The 21806-nt window shown below is 40.4% G+C and overlaps 1 protein-coding gene across 1 annotated transcript in view; it reads left to right on the forward strand.

Moving 5' to 3' along the window:
- Positions 1-5757: 5757 nt before the first annotated feature.
- The window catches only part of MEIS1 (Meis homeobox 1), a 207322-nt gene continuing 191273 nt past the window's right edge, over positions 5758-21806 (forward strand). The window contains exon 1 of the mRNA XM_032683048.1: positions 5758-5818. The gene's annotated coding sequence lies outside the window, so the exon portion shown is untranslated. The remainder of the gene's footprint in view (positions 5819-21806) is intronic.

Consider the following 21806-nt stretch of genomic DNA (forward strand, 5'->3'; position numbering starts at 1 on the left):
CTCCCAAAACAGCTCCATCTGTTTGTCCAACCTAAAATACCCCCCGACATTAGTAATGAAAAGTAGGACTGACAAGTATGTGGACAGGCATGAGTGCTTTTCTAAAGATTTTTAAGCTACTCCAAAGTCTTTTTACCCAAACAGTGTTACCGTATACGACAGTTGATCTCAGTCTTAGTTCTCTGAGAAGTGAGTTCAATTAGCTTTAATACTTTCAACATTTAAATAGTTAACAGTAAGCAAAGTTCTTTAGAAGCGTAGGGGGACCGCTACATGTGCGTCTGCTGAAGTTGTCAGGCAACGATGGAAAAAATAAAAAAAAAAACCTAAAAAAAAAAATAAATCTCTAATTGCTTCCAGACAATGCCTTTTGGATAGGGCTGTGAGAGAGCAAGGGGAGCTCACACTGACAGAGGGACTGCTCCCAGCCAGAGAGGAGCCTGCTGCAGCCCTGACATCTTTCCAGTCCTGCCTGGTGACCTCCTCACTGCTGGTGAAAAAACTTTACCCAAAAGACAACCGGGTTCTCCAGCTCGCCACGACACTCCTGGCGAGCAGGAAGCCTGTGGAAAGCCAAACGCTAAGGGCGGTGTGCCAGCAGATCTAGGTCTACTGCTGACCTTCTTCACAATTGTGGGCTCATCCTGTCACTTCCCCGACTCTCCGTTTTCCCTGCCAGTAAAATCTGAGATAAATCTGAGCTGTTGAGGGCCAGAGTTCGGTAGCTAATTTGTTCAGGTCCTACAGTAGCGAGCGGCATCGTCTCATTGATATACAGACAAATTCCTGCAATTTTCAATGTGTTCTTAGCAAGAAGTATAACCCTAACACAAATCTTCCTGCTTTGCTATCTTTCACATTATTTTCTGCAGTTTGTTCATCTAGGTGTTGGCAGAAAATTGGATTCACGTATTTTTTGCTGCAATTGGAAAAGAAAAGCAGAAGAGGCTGGGAGAGACGGCAGCAGAGAGCACTGAGGAAACTTCACTGGCTGCAAACAGCATTAACAGTCAGTGCCAGAACTGAGGGAGAAGTAATAAGGTCATATATTCTGTGATGACAAGTGGGAGAGCTTCTACTTGAACTACCAGGACTGAGCTTAAGAAAGTCCTGCCACCAATCCAACCCCGTCTATGACAGACCAACCTCGAAGGTGACTTTTCAGGAAAGCCTAATTTCTGAAGAAGCATAGGAAAAAAAATGAGGTGGAAATACCAAGAATTTAGCTCTTAATAGGTTCAATGGAAGTGATTGTCTGCTCTCCAAAGCCTCCACAAGTTTCAGCTGTGTTACAGTGGCAGACTACAGCCTTGCCATTTACTCTGCTTTGGCTCAGCCTTGGACAATTCTTTATCAGGTTTTTCTGATATTCAAGTGCTAGGCATTAGAAATGCAGCTTAAAATGAAAATAAAAGCTTGGGCTTAGTTTATGGTTGCATGAGGTGGTAGTATTGAGGTTATTTCTCTCTGGGAAAATCTGTATTGGCTCTTGTCAGTCCACAATGAAGATACACATCTTTTTACTCATCCAGGTGATTGATTGTGTCCAGTGGATACTGTTCTGTGCTGATCTCTTTTTCTATCCTAGATTTTTTTAAAAGTCTCACTGTGCAGTTGGAACCACTTAAATATTTTATTACAGATAATGTAGGCTCAGCATGTAAATTTAGCAGTCAAACTATATTTATATCTGTGCACATATACATGTTTTTACAGACCTAGGGTTTTTATTTTATCTAAATTAATATCATAGTAAATGACTGGATTGTAGTGGAATTGTTAACAGTGTATATCATCTTTTTACATCAGGACTTACACCAGTCTCCAGTAAAGCAGCATTGTGGTTTCTTGCAGTTGGAAAGATCAGAGAGTGTAATAAAAAGAGTCCAGAGAAATGGATGACCCTACCAGGAAAAAGATCCACAGGAACATCTTGAGCGAATTCATTGCTACATGTTGACGTCCAGTGGAGAAATGGTCTCAGAAAGCCTCCTTTCATCATCTGTACAGCAATCTTAGGCAGAGGCCCCTGAAAGTGATGTTGCTTAGGTTAGCCTGAAGTTTTGTCTTTCAGATGGATTTAAAAAGTTGGGTCACTGTCAACAGTCACTGCAGGGAAGACAGCAGAGATTCGAGATATTGGTAAAACTCCACACTTCATCTGGAGCCTTCCCTACTCATGGCTGAACTTGTGTAATTGAGTTTATGAGGAACCATCATCTGTTTCAATCTAAAGTCAGCTGGGTTAATTTAAGGCAGGGCTGACTAGCTGGCAGGGGAGAGCACTTTAAACCTACCCCAGCCATTACTGCTGCAGCCTGGCCTACTGCCAGCACGGAGTCTACAAGGAGTTGGAGTATATTTAGCTTCAGCTTATTCTCTGCCCCCCTCAGCTTACATGCTGACCCATGCCAGCTGTGACTCAAGTCTTCCTGGCCCCTTTTGCTGACATCCTCCAACCTGTCTGTTTGTTTAGATTCACACTGTTTGATAACGTGGTACTTATCTTCAACCGTAAAAATTTGACTGGGCAGCAGGCTTGCTCGCAGACCTTGGGCGAGTAATTTCATTCCTCATACTCGGTTTGCAGGTCTGCAAAATAAAGGACAGCTCCAACAGTCCTGCCAGGAGTGATGCTGGAATGTTTGTGCACTGCTCCACTCTCTCTGTAGAAAAGCTGAATGTATTTAATATAGCATATAACGTATTTGTAACATTAGTGAGACAAGTCAGTCAGGGACCATTTGTTTATTACTTCAAAAAGGGATACAGCCCTGCTGTTATTACCAAAAAAATGTAGGCCTTACTATATTCAGAGAAAAGTTCACCAGATTATAGTTTCCTCCACCAAACACATACTTTTTTAATCTTGGAAGCTTCTTTCTCATCCATTCCAACTTTGACTTCAATTTTTCGTGGACAAAAAATGTCAGGCAGCTTTATAGGATTTCCAGTTACAAATGATACAAGTCTTAGCACATCTCATAGGCAAGGGAATATGATGTACTTTATGATCTGATAAAAGTAAACCTGAGGGAGCTATTCCTAAAAGTGCCACTCAGGGTCAAGGATGAGATCACATCAGAGAAGGCAGCAATAGTATCAAATACCTTTTGTAAAACAATGACATAAAGGGCTTTAGAAAGCTGGCCTGAGCTGAGTGGTCTGGATTGGCTCCTAGTGATGTCAACCACGCGCCTAGAATGCCCAGTCAGTGTCTCATTCTCCTTCCTTTTTAGGAATAATTACCTCTTAATAAACAGCAACAAGTGAATTTAGGTCGCTTGGGATGTGCTGTGAGCTATTATGTGCTCACAGTAGTCACAATAAGTGGAACTGAGGAGCAACGAGTTTTTGTCAGGCAGATTTTGCACCTTGGACGCCTTTCTTACCCCATCATAGCAGCACATGCATGGATTGAAGTCCTACATCTGCCTTTCCTGGGGCTGCCAGAAGATGTGTTTTCCAGTGTGTTCTCGTATATTGCTGGTTAATGAGGAAATAGCATTTTGGCAACAGGATGAGTCGCTCCCTTGTTCTTAAATTGCAACTGATTCTCTCTGGGTAACTCCAGATGCCTTATGCAATGACCTGTTCTCTAGAATCTACTGGTTCTTTGTCTCCTCTCAGGCAGGAGTCCATGGAAAGAGGCCATGGCCCACCATGATGACACTCAGTACAACCAGTTGAGAGAGTAGATTTTGTTTGTGAAGCTCATTCTCACAATTTTAGTCCAGTTGGGAGGTTGGAGAGGAGACCTCATGCTGAGTTTCCTTCCTGTTGAGACACAGAAACAGGGCTTGGAGAATCTTGACTTCTGCCTGAGCTTGCTGCTGATGTTCTCTGCAACTGTAGGACAGGTACATTCTCTCTGTGCCTCAGTACGTGATATACTTGATGTAAATATAGCCTGAAGTGCTTAATCTGTTAGATCAGGCAAAGTACTGTGCTAAGATAACCATGATCTTTCTACTACCGCATGTAGGGTTTTCAGAGCGTTATATCATGCTGCTGTTCCATGAACATATCTTCAGGTCCCTGTCTATAAGGGGAAGAAGAACGTAATTCCTTGCTTTCATAGAATCACAGAATGGCCTGAGTTAGAAGGGACCTTAAAGATCATCTAGTTCCAACCCCACTGCTATGGGCAGGGACACCTTTTCCTAGACCGGGTTGCTCAGAGCTCCATCCAACCTGGCCTTGAACTCTTTCAGGAATGGGACATCCACAACTTCTCTGGGCAACTTTCTTAGAAGCCTACTAAAGGCAATGGGGAATTGTGCTAATGGCAGGTGAGAAACCCATTTCATTCCAGGGCGCGTGAGGTGATTAGGCATTGCAGTGATGCCGAATACCAAATGAGCTCAATTTGAAGAACTCCACCAAGGCTATTGCTAGACAAGTGTAACTGCACTATTGTGCCTGACCCCTGCATAATCAGGAACATGAAGGGCTGAGGTTTCCATAGATATGTCCTGAACGCTCATAAATTACATGAACAAACTCCCTGTTGCCTTGTGCAGTGATGTATCATGGTTTGTGTCCGTGGTAAAAGTCAGTCCTTTTACTAAAAACTCTTAGTGAAACAGAAGATTACAACTATTTGGGATTTAGTTCACTGTCTGAGAAAACACTGAAATTATTGAGACAAATTCAGAAAGAGAGAGTTAAAAGCTTTGTAGAAGAACTAAGGGGTGTTTAACAGCGCATGCAAAAAGTAGTCTAGAGACCAGGAGCTGTGTGTTTTCACCATTTAATCTGCATGTAACATAATCTGACCCTTTTGCAGGTACAAGTGTATTAAAGAAACTCTCATATAAACTGAAAACACAGGAAGAGCATGTCTTAGACCAGAAAAAAAGATATCATTATTTAAGGAAAATGGTGTGTGTGTGAAATCAAAAGGTTGATTATAAACTTTAATTTTACTTTCAAATGTATTACCAGTACATCTGTGGTCCTGCTCCCCAGTTGGTATTTTTGCAGGCAATGCATGTGTCCTACATATGAGACTATAGTAATTTACACCAGCTTGGACTCTAATCTAGCAATGGTAATTTAACAGAGCCACTCAGAGCTCTGGCCACCTGAAGCTTGTTGCAACTGGAGAGTGTTTAACTTGTACCCAGATGACCATTCCACTTGGCAGGGCTCTCAAATCAGAACAGGAACAACACACCCATTGGTGTCCCACCAATCTGAGCAGCCTCGGGGTTAATGCTGTTCACCTGGCAGGGCTGGGAAAGGGAGCACAACAAAGAACTGTTCCACAGGACTTGCTGAGAGGTGTATTGTTCCTGACTGTCCTATTCTTTTTCTTCTGCTTGGGCTGGAAATTGTGCCTCACTGGTTGCTGCCTCCTGTTGCTGGTAATGCCTCTTGCTGACCCTGGGTTCAGATTTGTTTGCTAAGCTGGGATCTGTAAAACTGCAGTCTAACAATTCCACCACTTGTTCTAATTTAGTGAGGGGTGAGAATTAACAGATGGTGTCATTATCAAAAGCTGTTCAAGTGTTGAAAAAACATAAATTCCACAAATACAGAAAAACAAATACAAACTGCAGTAATTTTTCCAATATCTGTTGAATTATAATCATGCTTTGCATTTATATAGTGCTTTTTAATCCACAGCTTTTGAAGTGCTTCCAAATAATAACTAAAACTCAGCCTGAATCCGTGAGAGAGGAGAGCATAATACTACCTACTCTGCTGAAGTTGAAGGTGTGGTGCCGAGTGTTAAAGACTCGCGTTGGAGATCTGGACAGGGACTCTGGCTTCGTCTCCTGGCTCTGCTACTGCTCCAGCTGAATGGTGTTGGGTAAGTGATTTCATTTCTCCGTACTTGAATTTCTCTGTTTCTAAACATGGAATGGTAATGTTTTGCCTCCTTTGGGAAACGTTTTGTTTCCAGCAGATGAAAAGTGCTATGTTGTAAGATGTGGGTGTTGTTGTTATCATCATCATTGCAACTATTAAAGAACAGATGCTGAGGGTGCTAAATGAGAAATACTTGATTTAGGTTTTCAGAGGGGCTGAGAACATCAGGGCTCTGACTGAAGTCCCTCTAAAAGCTTGATTTTTAAGTGTCCCAGGGTGAACACTAAAACAAAAGTAAAGTGGTTTTTTTTTTCCTCTCCTTGATAATAATTAAAACTTCTCAGGATCTTTACATTCTAGCTTTCTGCATATTCCATCTTTATAGTATACCAGTGTGTTGCTTTTCTCTTGCTTGTGCTCCTGTAGGTGTTAGAGGGGTCCTGCAACTAAATTCAGCAAGTAATTTTACTGAGGAAACAGATTTGAAGTTTGGAACTCACTGTCTACTTTAGGACTTTTTTATGAGATCATGATTTAGGATTAAAAAAAAACAGATATAGGGGAGATAATCTCTGTTGGTAAGTTGGGTGTTAAGACTGCTCAATAGTAGTGGATTTTATGAAAAAAGATCAGCCTGTGATCATTGCATTTCAGAGTTGTGTGTTTCAGAATATAATATTTATGCTGTTGATAATATTTATATTTTGGTTGGCCCAAAGGGTCCAGTGGTCCTTTGTGGTTAAATGTTTTGAGGATCTGAATTTTCATAATAAATAAGAGTGAGGAGGGAGGAGATAGAGAATGAAAAAAAAGAGTGGGGGGAAAAAAACCCAAACAACATTCTGGGAGGGGAAGATCTCAGTTTAATCATGGTGAGTTCTATCCCATAAAACAAAGTTCATGTATTTAATATTCCCTTACTTTAAAGACTGCATTCATATGAGTACAGTATCAGAAGGCACCCTTTGCATAATTTGCTAGATTTGTGTTGGGGATTTGTTCTCCATTCCTTTGGGCAAATATCATGATACAGCTGATATCCGTGCATTTTGAAATCTTTCCTTCTCAAAAGAAGTCTGCAATGTTTGAGTGTCTTCCTAGGAGTGGCAACCCCTGAACACCACCTGGCCCTTGGTAAGGAAGGAGCCAATCCACCCAGGCAAGAGCTGTGCCAGAAAGTGCCACTATGACAACAAAAAAAGGGCAGTGCTGGGGCCTACCATAAACCTAATCACTTCACTCCCAGACTGTAGCTGGTGGTCATGTCCTATAACCCATCTGAAATCCCTCTGAAAGGCTGGAGTCTGTCCTAGTTTCTAATTGTGTCCAGGATGGATGTATTGCAAGTATACATTCTTTTTAAAGATGCGTCATTTCACACAGATGTCCTATAAACTTTTGCATTCAAGTTGCATTGTGTGCTGAAAGACATCTTCTCCTGCCAGAAGGTCCTACTGGTGGCTTGATGATGGAGAAGCAGTGGCAAGGAGGTGGCATGAACCAGGGGTGTTGCACTGCCCTGTTGGGTCCTACATGGACAAATCTGGTAGGGACTTAGTCCTGAGACTCAAAATTCTCTTGTGTCCCTTTATACACCAGAACGTTATGAATGGTGCTTATTTATTTATTCCTTTGGTCTTGGTCAAGATGAAAAGAAGAATTAAAAAGGAGTACTTGAGAATTTCCTAGCTTTGACAGCATTTGAAGCTTTACAAATGTGGGCTTCAGCTGTGCTTGATGGAAATTACTGCAAACTGGCACACCAGCCTGGAAGCCAGCACAACACAACCACAAGTTTGGCAACAAATTACTGCTGCCAGATGCCTTTGCTGTTCCTTTAGCTTTCTATGGATTTGGGGCACTTTGGTTTTCTTTTTTTTTTTCTTTTCCTTTTCTTTTTTTGGTTTTGTTTTGTTGTTGGAAATACTCTCAAAGTAGAACTCAGAGTTTTGGGTTGTCTAGCCAAAGTTCAGCTGTCCTTTTGCATCTCTGCCAAACTTCCTGTTTTCAGCAAAACCAATTTATTATCTTGCTGTTTCTTTAGACCTGAAAGGATTTGCAAGCACAAATAAACTTCTGGTGGTTTTTTGTTTTGTTTTCTTTTTCATGGCCTTTCAAAGAACAAATTCACTTGCTTCCTCTCAATTATGTGGTCTATGCTAGAAAAGAAAAGTATTTAACCTTTGGGCCACTAGCAAGGTTCAGAAAATGTTTTAATTATGCAAAACTTCTGCACTCTGAACTTTTAAAGGACAGAATTATTTTTTCGTATGCTAGAAATCTGTTTTCATGTGGTTGGGCAATAGCATCATTTGGTCATGTGCACGTTAAGGGAGTTTAGAGTGAGTTAAAATTGGAAATATTTACTCCTAAAAATTTCCTAAGCCTTTCCTAAAGGCTTATTATCGACAATCCATGACTACATTGTCACAAAATCGAAAAATCTATGACAGATAGACAGTAAGCCTCCCTCTAACTTATCAAATCAGATCTCTAAGTAAGAAATTAGGCAGCAAAGTTATCCCTTGTCTTCATGAAGGGAAAGCAAGATGTTGCAAACCCAAGCTCTGTTGCAAAGAAATTGTAGAAGAATCTCCCCTTTAAATATTAAATATATGTAAGTTATCCAAACAGGAAAAAAAAATAATATCTGTGTCTTTCATCCCCCAAAGCCACTGTAGCATAAGGGAGCTTAACAAAAGCATGTTTGTAAAATTGACTTTGGCAGGAGAAGGTTTGCAGGGTAGGAGGTGGTATCTTGGCATTAGGCAGCTCTATCTCTGTGTACCTTAAAAAATTATTACCCATTACCTGTGACTGTTGGGAAGATGTTGAAGTCTATTTTTTTGGTGTTGTACTTCAAAGGATTTGCAAATTCTTTGAAGGTAACTTAACAGCTATTAAATGATACTGAGGGAGGGGAAAAAAAAATCGAAAGCTTTCCAAAAAGAAGTTTAAAGGATGTGTTTAATATTAGTGTTGGAAATGTGCTATAAATCCTCAAAGTTTATGTGTGTCACCATTTTGGAGATGGCATTTATCATAGCAAAGGGAGAAGGAACAATTTACAGAGGGAAGGATCTTTTAGGGGTTTTATGTGTTCCTCCCTGTGTCATAGGGAAAAAAAAAAAAAGACATTTGAACAGAAGCCCCTAGCTACACAAAAATTCTTTAACAGTTGTAATGTCCAGGCTGTATGACAGCAGGATACTGCTGCTATTTTCCTTAAGGAAAATGATACTATTAGCAATTTTTCAGCAGTTTGCTGTCTTTCATAAAGTAATTATAAAATAACAAGAATCTCTTGGTGTCAAGTAATAGCAAGAAGTGAAAAAAGTAATTCACTATGTAGAAAACCCCCCAAAGTTTGAATAGTAAAAGTAAAAATTCTAATGCTTTAAATGGGATTCTTCTATTGATATTTTCTATTCTAGTTCTATTAATTAATTTGTGTAGGAAGTTCTAAAAAGTGCCAGGAAGAGAAATGCACCTGTGGTTTATTAGTTGGAAATGTGTTTCTCTGGAGTCAGTTAAAGATTCCTGCTCCTTTAAAAACACAAGCCAGGAGTTTTGTCAAGAACCCTGTGTTCATCCTCTCAGAAGTGAAAGCATTTAAAGGCACATGGGAAATAATTTTTGATACCAATAGCTTCAAAGAGGTTAACAGCATTTAGTGTCCTTGGCTTTCAACTTAATTTGTTAAATTAAGCTGCCTCTGAAATTTATAGCAAAATTATTGTTCTCTGGGGAAATAATTACTATTCCTCTTTCTGGAGTGTGTGTGTGTGTGCTTATGTTTGTCAGCAGAGGAATTCAAATTGATGAGTTTAAAGGAAGTCTTTCATTCAGTAACACCAAGTCGGTATCCTAACAAGAAGGGGATGCTAATCTATTGATTCTTGACTAACAGGGTGGTGCCCTATTGATGGGAAATTCTGCTTTGATACAGTTTTCCTACAAATAAAACTAGACTGACCCATAAGAGTTTGTAAACGGAAGAGTGTTGGTGAGTCTGGGCTTCCTCTTCATTTTCATCTTACCACAAGGTAATGATGGGATTTTGGCTTTCATGGCTATTGGTTGGTGGTCATGAAGAAAGAAAGAGGTGTTTAGCACCTATCAGGGCTGAGCCTGTAGTAAACACCTTGATTTTGGGTGTCCTAAACTAAACCATTTCCCAAGAGAAGGGATTTAATTAATGTGTGTACCTTGCAGGGCCTTTGGCAGAGGAAAATAAGCAGTAGGAAAGTTCTGGCAGAGTAACTGCCTGCCTGGCCTGATACTGCTTTGACCCTTCAGGTGAAGGATTTTGGTGGGATACTGGAATAGATGTGCATCCCATCCCTGCCCAAGTCTCATCTACACCAGACCCTGTGTCAATACAGAGGTTTGGGACTGGAACAGTCTTCCAGCTTTACAGGAACATGAGTGGGTTTTTTCAGACTTGTGGGGACAGGCACTTACCGGGGAATGTGGGATGTTGCCCAGAACCTCCAAAACTGAAGCTGAGTGTTTCGGTGGATGCCACATCTCTTGTGTGTTGTTTTTAATGGACATAATCCTGGCCAAATACAATACCAGCATGCAAAGTTTTCTGCAATATACTGTAAAAGGAACAGTAGCGTTCTTTTATATGTACACTGCTTTTAAAGTAGTGTTCCATAGTGTTCCATCATCTGAATTACTTGGTAATGCCACGTTTTCCTCCTCCTGAACCATGCAGCACATCGTGGTTTTGGCTGAGGAAACTTTGCCTGGAATAGTTTGAAGTCTCAGTTCAGAAGTAGGAAGCCAAACTGGGGGCTTTTTTAGGTCTCCTCTAGGTAAATTTATCAGTGCAACTGAGAGCCAGTTGGATTTTAATGATTGTCTACTGCAACAATACATCTTGCATTGTATGGAGGAAGGGGAAAGGAAAGGGTGGCAGTGGCTCAATTCAGCTCCTGGATTCCTTGTCAGCTACAAGAAGCAGAAGAATAAAGTTTTGTCATATCCACTAGTGGCTACAACTGACAGAAGCTGGAGCTTCCAAAGCTTATAATAAATAGATGAGAAGCACAGACTGTGCTGTGCTGCCTTTTGGGACACAGCACAGCTCTTTGACAGGTGCTGCCTGCCTAGTGTTCCCCTGGAGAAGGTGAGGACCAGGATGGTATCTCCAATAGCTTGGAGGCTGGCTTGGCTCTTGGCTCAAAACAGTGTTAGACACGCATAAATGACTGTTTATGTTTGGCTCTTTTTTTTTTCAGTGCTTAACCAGTGTTCCTAGTGAATCTGAGGAACTGCCTATAAAAGTTTCTATATCTGTTTCCTTCCTTAGGCTTTTCAGTTGTTGCTTATATCCCAGTCATGGCAGAGGAGAAACACTGCATTTCTTTATTCAGTGTGTCTGGAACCTATCCTGAATTGTTGAAGTGCCTCACAAATTTTTAAAACAAGCTATTAACAAATACTATGTGCAGTTTTGTATTTTGGGTCATCTGTTTTTCCTGGAAGTGATTTTCAATTAAAAGTCTTTTTCCTATAAAAAGTCAAACACCTTGGCACATCAGCAGAAACCTGCAGCTCCCTGAAATTGCTCCATCCCAAGGCTGATGGAAGTTACCTTGCAGTGGTCTGTGGATCTAGCTGTGGGAAAAGATGAAGTACACTGTGTGTAATCTAAGCTTTGAGCAAGTAGGACTGGAAGAGCATTTCGCAATCAAGGGACCTTTAGGAGATCCTAGGTTTTTGTGTCTTTGCCAAGTTTAATCGTTTGGGTAACATGCTTTCCACTCCAGCTACCTACTTTAGACTGCAAAATTTCAGCTGAAGCAATCCCAAAAAATAGGGTTGGTAGGGTGGGGCAGTGCAGGGAGGAGGCTGGAGCAACAGTATATTGCAATAGGAGATGGAAAAAATAAGGGCAACCCCCCCAATTCTAGTGATCTGTTCTTTAAAACTGCATGGCACACCCACGCTTTGGAGCAGAGGCATGAAAGCTGGCAACCAACCGGCTTTTGTTTCAAGGATATCCCTTTTCCAGTTTTTTGTCAAAATCCACACAAATTTGGCAAAGCTGTCGGGCTTTTAAGGGACTCAGTTCATGTATATTCATCAGCAAGGAGCTGGATTTCAGCGGTGCATAACAGTCTCTGCCCAAAGAGAGCCTGTCCTGTACCCAGGATGGGAGCACTGCAGAGTGGAAGGTGCAGATACACATTCCATGTGCTACCCTTTTCCTCGGGGGCTTTTGGAGGATGGCAAACCCTTGTGCTGGGAAGCCTACACTTCTGTGTTAGTTTATTTTTACCAAAGCATCTTGAGGGCTCTCTGATTTGAATGTAGATGAGAGGAGTGGCAGGGAAGGCAACCTGAGAGCAGAAGCCTGGTGTTTGGTTGGAAAGGTGAAGGACTAGGAAGGTGGGAGACGAGGAGTGGAGAGACAATGAGCCCTGGTGAGGACTTGACAAAGGGCCAAGGCATTGGACTCTGGCAAAAAGGACAGGGAATGAGGTCAGGAGATGAGGCTGGAGCATGGAGGGGCAGGGCTGTGAATTAATGAACACAGGTTTGAAGGAGTGAGAGTGAGCTGTGGAGGAGAATAGAGGCAAGAGCTGGGCTGAAGTAGGTGAAGCTTCTGTTATTCTCTCACTTTAAACATAATCTGTGCTCGTTCCAGTGTAAATGGGTTAAACAAAAATAACAAGTGCCAGGATCACGTTCCCTTTCCTGTGTCAGCACGCAGTCTTCAGGAATGGGGATATAAGTTATTTGGCCAGGTTCTCAGCAGGTGAGACACAGTATAACTTTATCAATAGCTCCATACTGATTTATATAGATAGCCTGGCCCTGTGAGCATCTTCCCACCTCTGTTATTTCCTAACATGGCTCGCACATTGAAAGGTAATAAAGATGTGGTCTGGTACTCTCAGACCTACTGGGAGTCTGAGGTTACTTATTAGTAGCCAAGAGCAGAATTTGTCTCTTCCTCTGTAAATTATCTTCATTTTACTCTGTTTTAAAATGCATCACTTGAAAGTCTAAAATATTTGACAGTCAGTAAATGTATTCAAACTACTGCGGCATTTAGCAATGGTCAAATATCTAGCTATACATTATATACTGTCACATATATTTAATGTATGTGCAAAAATGTCACCAGACAGAATAGTTATGTGGAAAATATTATAATAAATGTAAAAGTTGTCATAATCTACTGATGAAAATAACCCTAATTTATTTGAACCACTGACATGAGTATATATATCTTTACTCTGACTTTTTATTCTATAATTTTAATAAATAACTTAGTGTTCATACTTGTTTCCATCTTGTGCGATGTCCTGGGATGAGGTGGAGGTTTGAATACAGAAAAAAATCAAGCGGAAATTAGTAGGTACCTTTTATTTTCTAAGTACAGTGAAGTAAAGTTTGAATGTGTTTTAATATTCTTGGATATTTAAATGCCCTGGGGCATCTTGTATTTAGGAGGAAATTTTTTTTTATTAGTTTCTTTGTGTATTTTCTGGTTTTTTTCCCCTGTTTTGCATAAACTTCAAAGGTAATTTTTTTACTTGTGACTTTCTATGAAATCCTGGAAAATGTTCATAAGGTCAAATGAGCTGTTTTGATGTGGTGTTTGGATGTTCATTCTCTCATTGTTTTTGAAGTAAATAAGGCTATGTTAACATAAAACCACATAACAAATTGGCTGCATTAGCTAACTAGTAGACTGAAAGAGAGGATAGATCTTAATTCTTTTTTTATTGTTGATTTCTCTAGTCCACATTTGACTCCAGATTGGTATGACGTTGTCCAGGGATAAAATCCATCAAATTTCCAAATATTCTCACAACTACTGTGGAACTTACATAGGTAGGCATTGGATATTAAAATATAGGATACCAGTGGATCTTTCTGAATGGGAGTGAGACTCATAGTGCTAGTACTAAAGTAACAGCTTTATTTTCTTCTATCATTTCTCATCCCACAAGATTTAACCACCTTACTAATGTGCTCTATGATGTTCTCTACCAAATATTAATATCAGCATTATTACAGTGTCAGCATTTCTCTAGTGTTAGCAGATATATTGTTTTCATTATATAAATCTAGTCCCCACACTCCCTGCTTTCCAGTTTAATTAATCCTCTGTCATACCAACGCTGCCAAGAAACCTGTGGCTATTTATAGAATGGTATCATATTTTAATATGCAAAAGATAAATACTACTTGGAATGTTGCAAACTGTGCTACAAGTGGGATTTAAAAGTAAAAAATTAATTTGACTCAGTAGTAGAAGCTATAGGTTGCCTTTAATGCTTTTTACTCTGTGAAACATGTTAACTGTCATCAAGCAGGTAGTAGGTTAGCTTTAATTTTGAGTTTTTGACCTTCAGTTCTCTTAGAAGAGATGTTGTGTGTTGATGGGCTGTGCTCAAACAGGGGAAGATAACTTGAAGTTATCTGTTTGTGCTCTGTGCAGCAAGAGCTCAAAACACAGTGATCAGGTGCCAAAACTTCTCTGTAAATAAATTTTTTTTGGAAAACAGTTTTCATTTAGATGGATAAGTCTTCACTGGTGAGTAGCCACATTTTCCAAGACCTGCCATGCAGCAGGAAGGGAAATAACCCTACATCTCCTCAAAGGTGCCCAAAGATTCATGACTCTGGCTGTTTGCATCAGCCCTCTGCAAATAAATGTCTCAATAGTGAAAGAGAGGCTTCAAAGAAAACTCTATCAACCTCAAAATATTGGGCAGAAACAGCTTACACGTTACGAGTTTGGAAACTTGCATTCATGCCAAAACAGTAATGTTTTTTGGTAGTACTGCTTCAGGTCATAAGTCTACAGGCTAAAGACACCTAGAACTGGCCAGGGCTTGTATTGGAGGTGTCTTTGGTCCTTCTTTGCATCCCCAAATCCAAGGTGTGACATTCTCCTAGAAAAGGTTATGTTGGGTCTTCTGCAGCTTGGCGTGTTTAGCCTTATCTTGAATAATTCTGCTCTTTATAGTTTCTACAGCTTTAGTCCAGAAATTACTTACTTCTCTATATTTCCTGCAAACTTTTTTTTTTTTTTCTGGGATTGATGGTACGTTTGCCAACTGCGGTGTCTCTGCCACCAGGTGAATATAAATGATACAGTTATAGTACCAGTAAGTGGTGTTTTCATAGTCTGGTATTTGATTTCCTTTAGAGTTCTTTGGGGAAGCAGAAATGAAAAGTGATGTGGTCACTTGGCTACTGTGCCTTTAAGAATTGAGAAATTTGGAGGCTTTGTGCAGATGATAAAGTGTTGAATTTTTTTTTTTCCTGTAGTCTTACTCTACAAAGGCCACAGGGACTCTTAAAACAAAATTAATTTTTCCTCAGTATACCAGTACATTGCAAAAACCTTTGCAAACATTGATTTTAAAACAAGTGATTGAGTATTTGCATATACAAAATAATAAAAAAAAAAAATCAATTACATTCCTAAGAACAAATATATGCCAGTAATTCTGTTGAAAAAAAGTGCTTGTGGCACACTTTCTCTTCATTTTTCTGTTTAATACCCCAGCTGTTTTACTGGTCTACATTTTTCTTCAAAATACTGAAAGTGAGAAAACAATGTTTCTACATAAAAGGTTGAAACTATTTTTGATTTAACTCAAAGGCATTCAGGAGCAAGCAAATGCTGTCAAGTGTCTTCAGCCAGTAGATTTCAGTTTGTATTTAATACTTGCATAACTTAAACATTAGCCAGGAGAATTTTTAAGCTTTTTTTTTTCCTTTAATTTTGCTTGAAAAAAGTAAAAAATACTCCTCCTGGACTGAGATCTTGTATCTCAAGTTTCAGACTGAAGTAAACTTTTACAGCCGAGTTGTAAAATAGCAGTTTATGAGACAAACTCTGCCAAAACTTTAACTATAACTGTGCCAATGTGCCATTATAATAATCCAACAATAATCATGGTCCATTATATTAAATCACTCGCACAGACAAAGGCTGCTAACCTTTCCAAGTGGGAAAAAATGTTCCTTTCAAATCAGGGATAAATTCCAACTGAGAAGACCAAATGCTCCAGCCTTTAAGTAGTGAATACATTTACTTCTCCCCAGGGCTCAAATAACCCAACATTTGGTAAATGTTTAACAAGGACGAATTCTCCCTCCCATTTGCCCTTTTCTCATATACACTAGATTAACAAATTTAGCTTAACAAGATGATCTGTGTTACCCCCTGGTATCCCTCAATTGGATCCTTCCTCCTGTTATTGGCGTATCATCCCAGTCCATTTGTTTGATAAGAGGACCCAAGGTAATTAGCTGTGTGGCAGAAACAGTGTCTTCCACCAGCCCCACCTCTTACACAGGCAAGTCTCCCACAAACACAAGAAGGTGCTTTTGCTGTTGCTCTTTTCTTTTTGCACATGCTTTTTTTTTTTTTTTTTTTTTTTAAAGGGATCTCCTTTTTGTAGCATTTTACAGAGGAGATTAAGTGAGCATGGCATGTAACTCTTGATTCCCGTTATGCCTCCCCTGCAGCATGTCAGGAGCTAAATCAAAGCCTCTGCAGGAATTCACAAATCCAGCTTAGAAATCTCATATTTAGTCCTGGGTAAATGAACATTGTTGAGGGCAGAATAACCGTAGGCACTCTGACACATTCCGGGGGTGGTGGTGGGCTGTGCCTGTGTCAGCTCCATGGAGTCACGGATTCCTCTGTTAGCCTTTTCTATTTTCAGCTGGGTTTTGCCACATTCAGATGCCCTGTTGTTGTTTCATGTTGCATCTGGCAAGCTGGATGGATGGAAAAACTACAGGAGTAGGCTCACAATGATGAGCAGGTTTCAGATTTGGAGAAAGTTTCCCTGTGATTTTTTTTTTTGTTTGTTTGTTTGGTTTTTTTGGGTTTTTTTTGTTTTGTTTTGTTTTTTTTGGTTTTTTTTTTTTTTGTGGATTTGTTTTTTGTTTTTTTTTCTTTAGCTTGTGAAATGATTGGGCTTATGCTGTGAAAGGAATTTGGTGCTCTCCTGTTTTTCCTGGAAATGTATTAGCAACTTCAGAGCTGCCAACTTTGCCGCGAGACATTCATGAAGGTTAATGCCTGCAAGGGCTGGGAGGAGAGCAGAGTTAGGATGAGAAGGACCTAAAGCCTATATTGGTGATCTGAAGTGAACTGAGCAGCTGCATTTAATTCCAGAACTAGAGCCTTTACCTGCACTTAACACTTGAACAGTGGTGGTGACAGCTGGCAAAAGTCTCTAATGCTTTTAACGGCTGTCAGTGTCACTGATGAATAAAGCACCTTCCCACGACTGAACTGGAGGAAGGACATCTGTTTTTGAAACCTGGCTAGAGGATTGTCCTGCACATGTGTGTTACTGTGTGAGCCATTATTGCCACCACCTTGGTTTGTGGTTTTCCCTCTGATCCAAAAGTGAAATCCTGGTTGGAAGTCAGGCAGTACCTTTGGTGTGCTGGAGGAGACCTAAGGCAGGAGCAGTGTGATGCTGCTCAGTGTGCACTTCAGCATCCCAGCATTCCTCTGTGAGCCACTGAATTTCATCACTTCTCCAGCACCGAGGGCTCCACACTTGATAGTGCTCAGTGACTTAAATATCCTTGCCAAAAGAGTCCTTGGATGAGCTCAGGATTGTGGCAATGACAAGGAGTGTGGTGATCTGCTTTCCTGTGGGGATGGACCCTGCTGTTTGGGTTGGTGGATCCCCAGCTGAGAATCAAGCCATTGTCATTCCAGTTGGCTTTTTCCCTGGTTTCTGACCAGCTAACCTTCTGGAGGTATTTGTTTTGGACTTGCTCTTGTCATTCTTGTCTCTGAGACCTCAAATTGGGTGATGGCAATGTCAGACTTTAGTCAGCCTGGCCATTGAAGCTGACAGTGAACATAACTTGTTTTTTTGTGTGATAAACATCACCAAGGGCTCAACACTGAACTGCTCACTGTAGCAGACAGGGATTGTGCCGTCATCTCTGCAGGAGAGGTCTCATATCCCAGAAAAGGACTACTATGTGTTTCCTTCAGCTCTGCGGCGAGAGTGGTTTGGGATTTACCTGCAGGTAAAGCAAGATCTTCACCTACTTCACTGCCTTATCATTTCAGTTGTGATTGCCAAGGTGATGGGTTTGGGGAGACTCCTCAGTGGAAAGGAATTTGCCCTTCAGTTCTGCAAATACATTCACTTCTAAGGAGTTTCTACATGAATGAAGACGTGTTCTATTTGTAACCAACTCCTTTAATTGTTGGGAAAGGAAAAAATTCTCACCTGTTTGTATATTTATCAATCAAGATAAATTAAATAACACAGCCTAAGTGCAAGAAGGCACAGGAGAACCCATTTGGATAGATAGGACTCTTCATTCTCGAGTTATTCACACAGCTGTTCTGCTGTACTGAGGCACGAAAAAGAAAAACCATTGAAGTGCTTCAGTAACACCAAGAAAAAAACTAGATGGGAGAACTATGTAATAGAACTGTGTCACAAGATAATCACTCCTTGCTGATACACAAATGCTACAGCAGAAATCCATCCTTGTCATAAAGATGCAATTACCGATGTCTCAGTAGTTTGATCAGAAAGGTAGATACCCAGATGATAGAGCAAAGAGACAATATTTCCATTCAGTCCTTAACCATCTCCTTATATGTGTCTGCATAATGCTTCCAATTTTCCTCTATTGTCTTCCCAATAAGAGAAAAAAGAGTATTTCTGAATGTCTGGGGAAAATAACCCAAAAGACATGCATTCATTTAAGGAATTACAGAAATAAAAAGTGATATATTCTGTGTTTGGCAGATAATTTTCACTCTGGGTGCTAGTACATAAAGTCAGATCCCCAAATTACTCATTCTAAAGGTTCTGGCATTTCAAGGCACTAAAGAGATCTCTTGTTTGAAATCTACTTTACCAATAACCTGTCCACTCAACAGCTTTCCTCTCTGGTCGAGGTGCTCTTTTAATTTAGGTTCAAGCAGTGCTTGATTCTGCAAAATGTCAGAAATTGTCTGCACATCCTCAAACTTCAGTAAGGCTTGGGAGCGACAGAGGTCCTTGGGACCTTGCAACAGGTTTTCCATTTGACTGGTGATATTGTTAGATGGAATTTAATCTCTGCAAGATCAGGAAGTTGTTTCTGGGAACTGATGCCCCAGCGTTTGCTGCATCTCAGGAACCTGCTCTTAACCTCATGAAGGATGACTTCCTTGCAGGAAAGGATCTATTCTGTTAGGATGGGATGATTAGTTTACAAAGCCCTTCTTTGTTCTCTGCTTGTCTCACTTTTTTTTACCTATTTAAAAAGTCAATTATTCCAGTTTCTGTTCTGATAGCATCTAGGGATAGAGCTAATGAGTATCTTTGGAGCTGCTGGTGTGTTACTGGCTGTTTAAAAAGCAGGCTCAGCTCTGGCTGACTTGGGGCTCCTTCAAGTGTTCTTGAAGTCACACTGTGTTCAAACAAGGTGTCCAATGCTGTCTGCTCCTCTTGAGATTCACTGACTGGAGACCTAATTAGACCCAGTGTTGATCTGGTTTAGCAGTTTAGGATTGAGGAAATACTAATGGAGTCTGTCACTGAGCCCTGCACCCTCTTGTCTTGGAGCTACGGTCCTTATGGAGGTACAGGAGGACCAAAGAGATGTGAAGCCCTTACAGTTTCCCTGGAGCACAACATTTCATTGCTTCCCCTAGAAATTAGCTGTGCTCTGGCAATGCAGCCTAATTCTGGGAACCACTCTGTGTTTTGTGCCGTGAAGCCAGGCCACACTACCAGGCTAATAGGAAAACTTCTGCCATGAGATCAGTCTTCTGCCCATGGAACGCGCCAGAATCTGTGGTCGTCCAGAAAGACTGACAGAAAGTTTTCTGTTCAGAGGTTGCCTAAGTGTCTCTCCTATAAAACTGTGGTTTGTCTGAGAAAATAGTGTGAATGATCTACAGGGAAATGCAGACTTTCCACTCTCTACATGTCCTATATAAAACGGCAGTTTTCCAGTGTCACTTGTAAGTGATACTTTCCTTGATGGGCAATTAGAAGCCAGAGGACTTGGTTGAAGGCCATAAAAACATCAAAAAATCCTTTTTTGGTTGCAAGAAAGGAGCTGTCTAGCTTGGTGGGTAAGGCTGGCCCATCTTTGCCTGTTTTTATGAGTCTCTTTTTAGGTATAAGTTCAAAAATATCTTCCTCTTAACTACTTCCAAAAGGTCAGTGGAAAGTGCTGCTTCACCAGTTACACAAAACACTTTGAGGGATGGGGAAGAATCAGAACTGAGTTGTCCTTTGCATTTCTCATGACAAACATATTCAAGATCAACCACTTTCTCTCTGCTCTACTGTGAAAATGCCATTAAACCAGTTTGTTTTCTTTCTCTCCTTTTTTGATATCTAATTTTGATACAAAACTGTATTTTAGACACCACATCACCCTGAAACCTTGTAAACCTCATCAGCTATTCCCCAGCCATCCAAAGCCATGAGATGCCAGGTAAGCCTGGGAACAGGGATGGAGCTCCACTCTGTGCTGCTCAGAACGCTTTTACACAACTCTATTTTTGGCTCTTTGCTTGCTCAAATGAAACTGTCTGATTAAGTAACACATAGGAAATAGATTTCAGTCCAAGTCTGAATCATCCAGCTATTAATTTTGAAAAAAGAGGGTTTCGTTTTGTGTTGTTGGTTTGCTTTTGTTTTGTTTTTTTTTTTTTTTTAAAGTCCATGTTCACTCTTTTCCGTGTTAGTTTTCCCCCAGAGTGACACTCAGGAAGTTCATTTGGATTAGGTGTGAATTCACAGTGTATGAGCTGTGTAGACACCCTTGTGCAGAATGAAAGCTGCCTGAAGTCGACTTGGCTTTGAAAATGGATTTAGTCCACCCTAGCTCTCAGTAAGCATTTTCTTGCTGAGATATAATTAGCTAATTAGCTGATTTAGCTAATCCTTCTTTAAAATTAATTTGAATTACTTTCCTTGGCTGTCTCCTGAGAGACAGAAGTGCTCAGTTCTCCTGGTAACTAATGCTATCACATTCTGGGAGGACACAGTAGTTGTGTAGCATCCCATTTTTGAGCCTAGTTATGGGGATGGGGAGAAAAGAACTTGTGATTATTATCTAATCTAGACTTGCCACCCATTCAGTCTGTGCAGTTCAATTCCAAAGTCATTACTGGAGCTGGGACTTGTATTTCAGGTACATCTGACCTTTCACTTGAGCAACCAAGGCTCTAATTTCAAGTCAAGCCATGAGGTGTAGGTGAGGTCTCAAGTTCCTTTCTAAATTGCCAGGCTTGAGTGCTGGATGCACAACTAGATTCTCTAACACCTTTGAAAATTCACGTGAAGTCCAAGTCAAGATTTTAATTAATAAATAAATAAATTTGATATAGCATCAGTGCAGACGTTAGATTTCAACCTAGACCAGGGGAGGAAGAAGTATCTAGACAGAATGGACCTTGCCTGCTTGTGGATAGTCCGATGAATTGTAGCTTTTGAAGGCCTTCCTGAACCATTAGATGTTTGGGGTTTTTTTGAGAATGCTCTGAGAACGGACTGGAAGAGGGTAGATGGAATGCATGTACTTGAATGGAGAAAGGAAAGAGATTAAACCAGATGAGACTCCTCTGAGTTAGTTAATTGTATCCAGAGTATCGTTATCAGCATTCCCCTATCCAATTGGAATAATGTGATGTGTAATATTCCACAGCAATCTGTCCTGCTTCCAGCTCTGTTCAATGTTCTCATTAATGACGTGCACAGTGCAGTAAAGAGTATGCTTATTAAATTAGCAGACAACATGAAGCTGTAAGGCCTGCAAATATACTAGGGAACAGGATTAGGAATTTACTAAGGCATACACAAATTCAGGAACTGGCAAAAAAAGAGGGAATAAAATTCAGTTGTGGACTAACCTCAGAAGTAATTGACTGCATAAGCATGGGATGTGTAACGTTCAGGTGATGACACTTCAGAAAAGTTTTAATGAGTTATGGTTAGACCAGAGGCTGA

The sequence above is a fragment of the Chiroxiphia lanceolata genome, chromosome 3, assembly GCF_009829145.1.
Source record: "Chiroxiphia lanceolata isolate bChiLan1 chromosome 3, bChiLan1.pri, whole genome shotgun sequence".
Taxonomy (NCBI): Eukaryota; Metazoa; Chordata; class Aves; order Passeriformes; family Pipridae; genus Chiroxiphia; species Chiroxiphia lanceolata.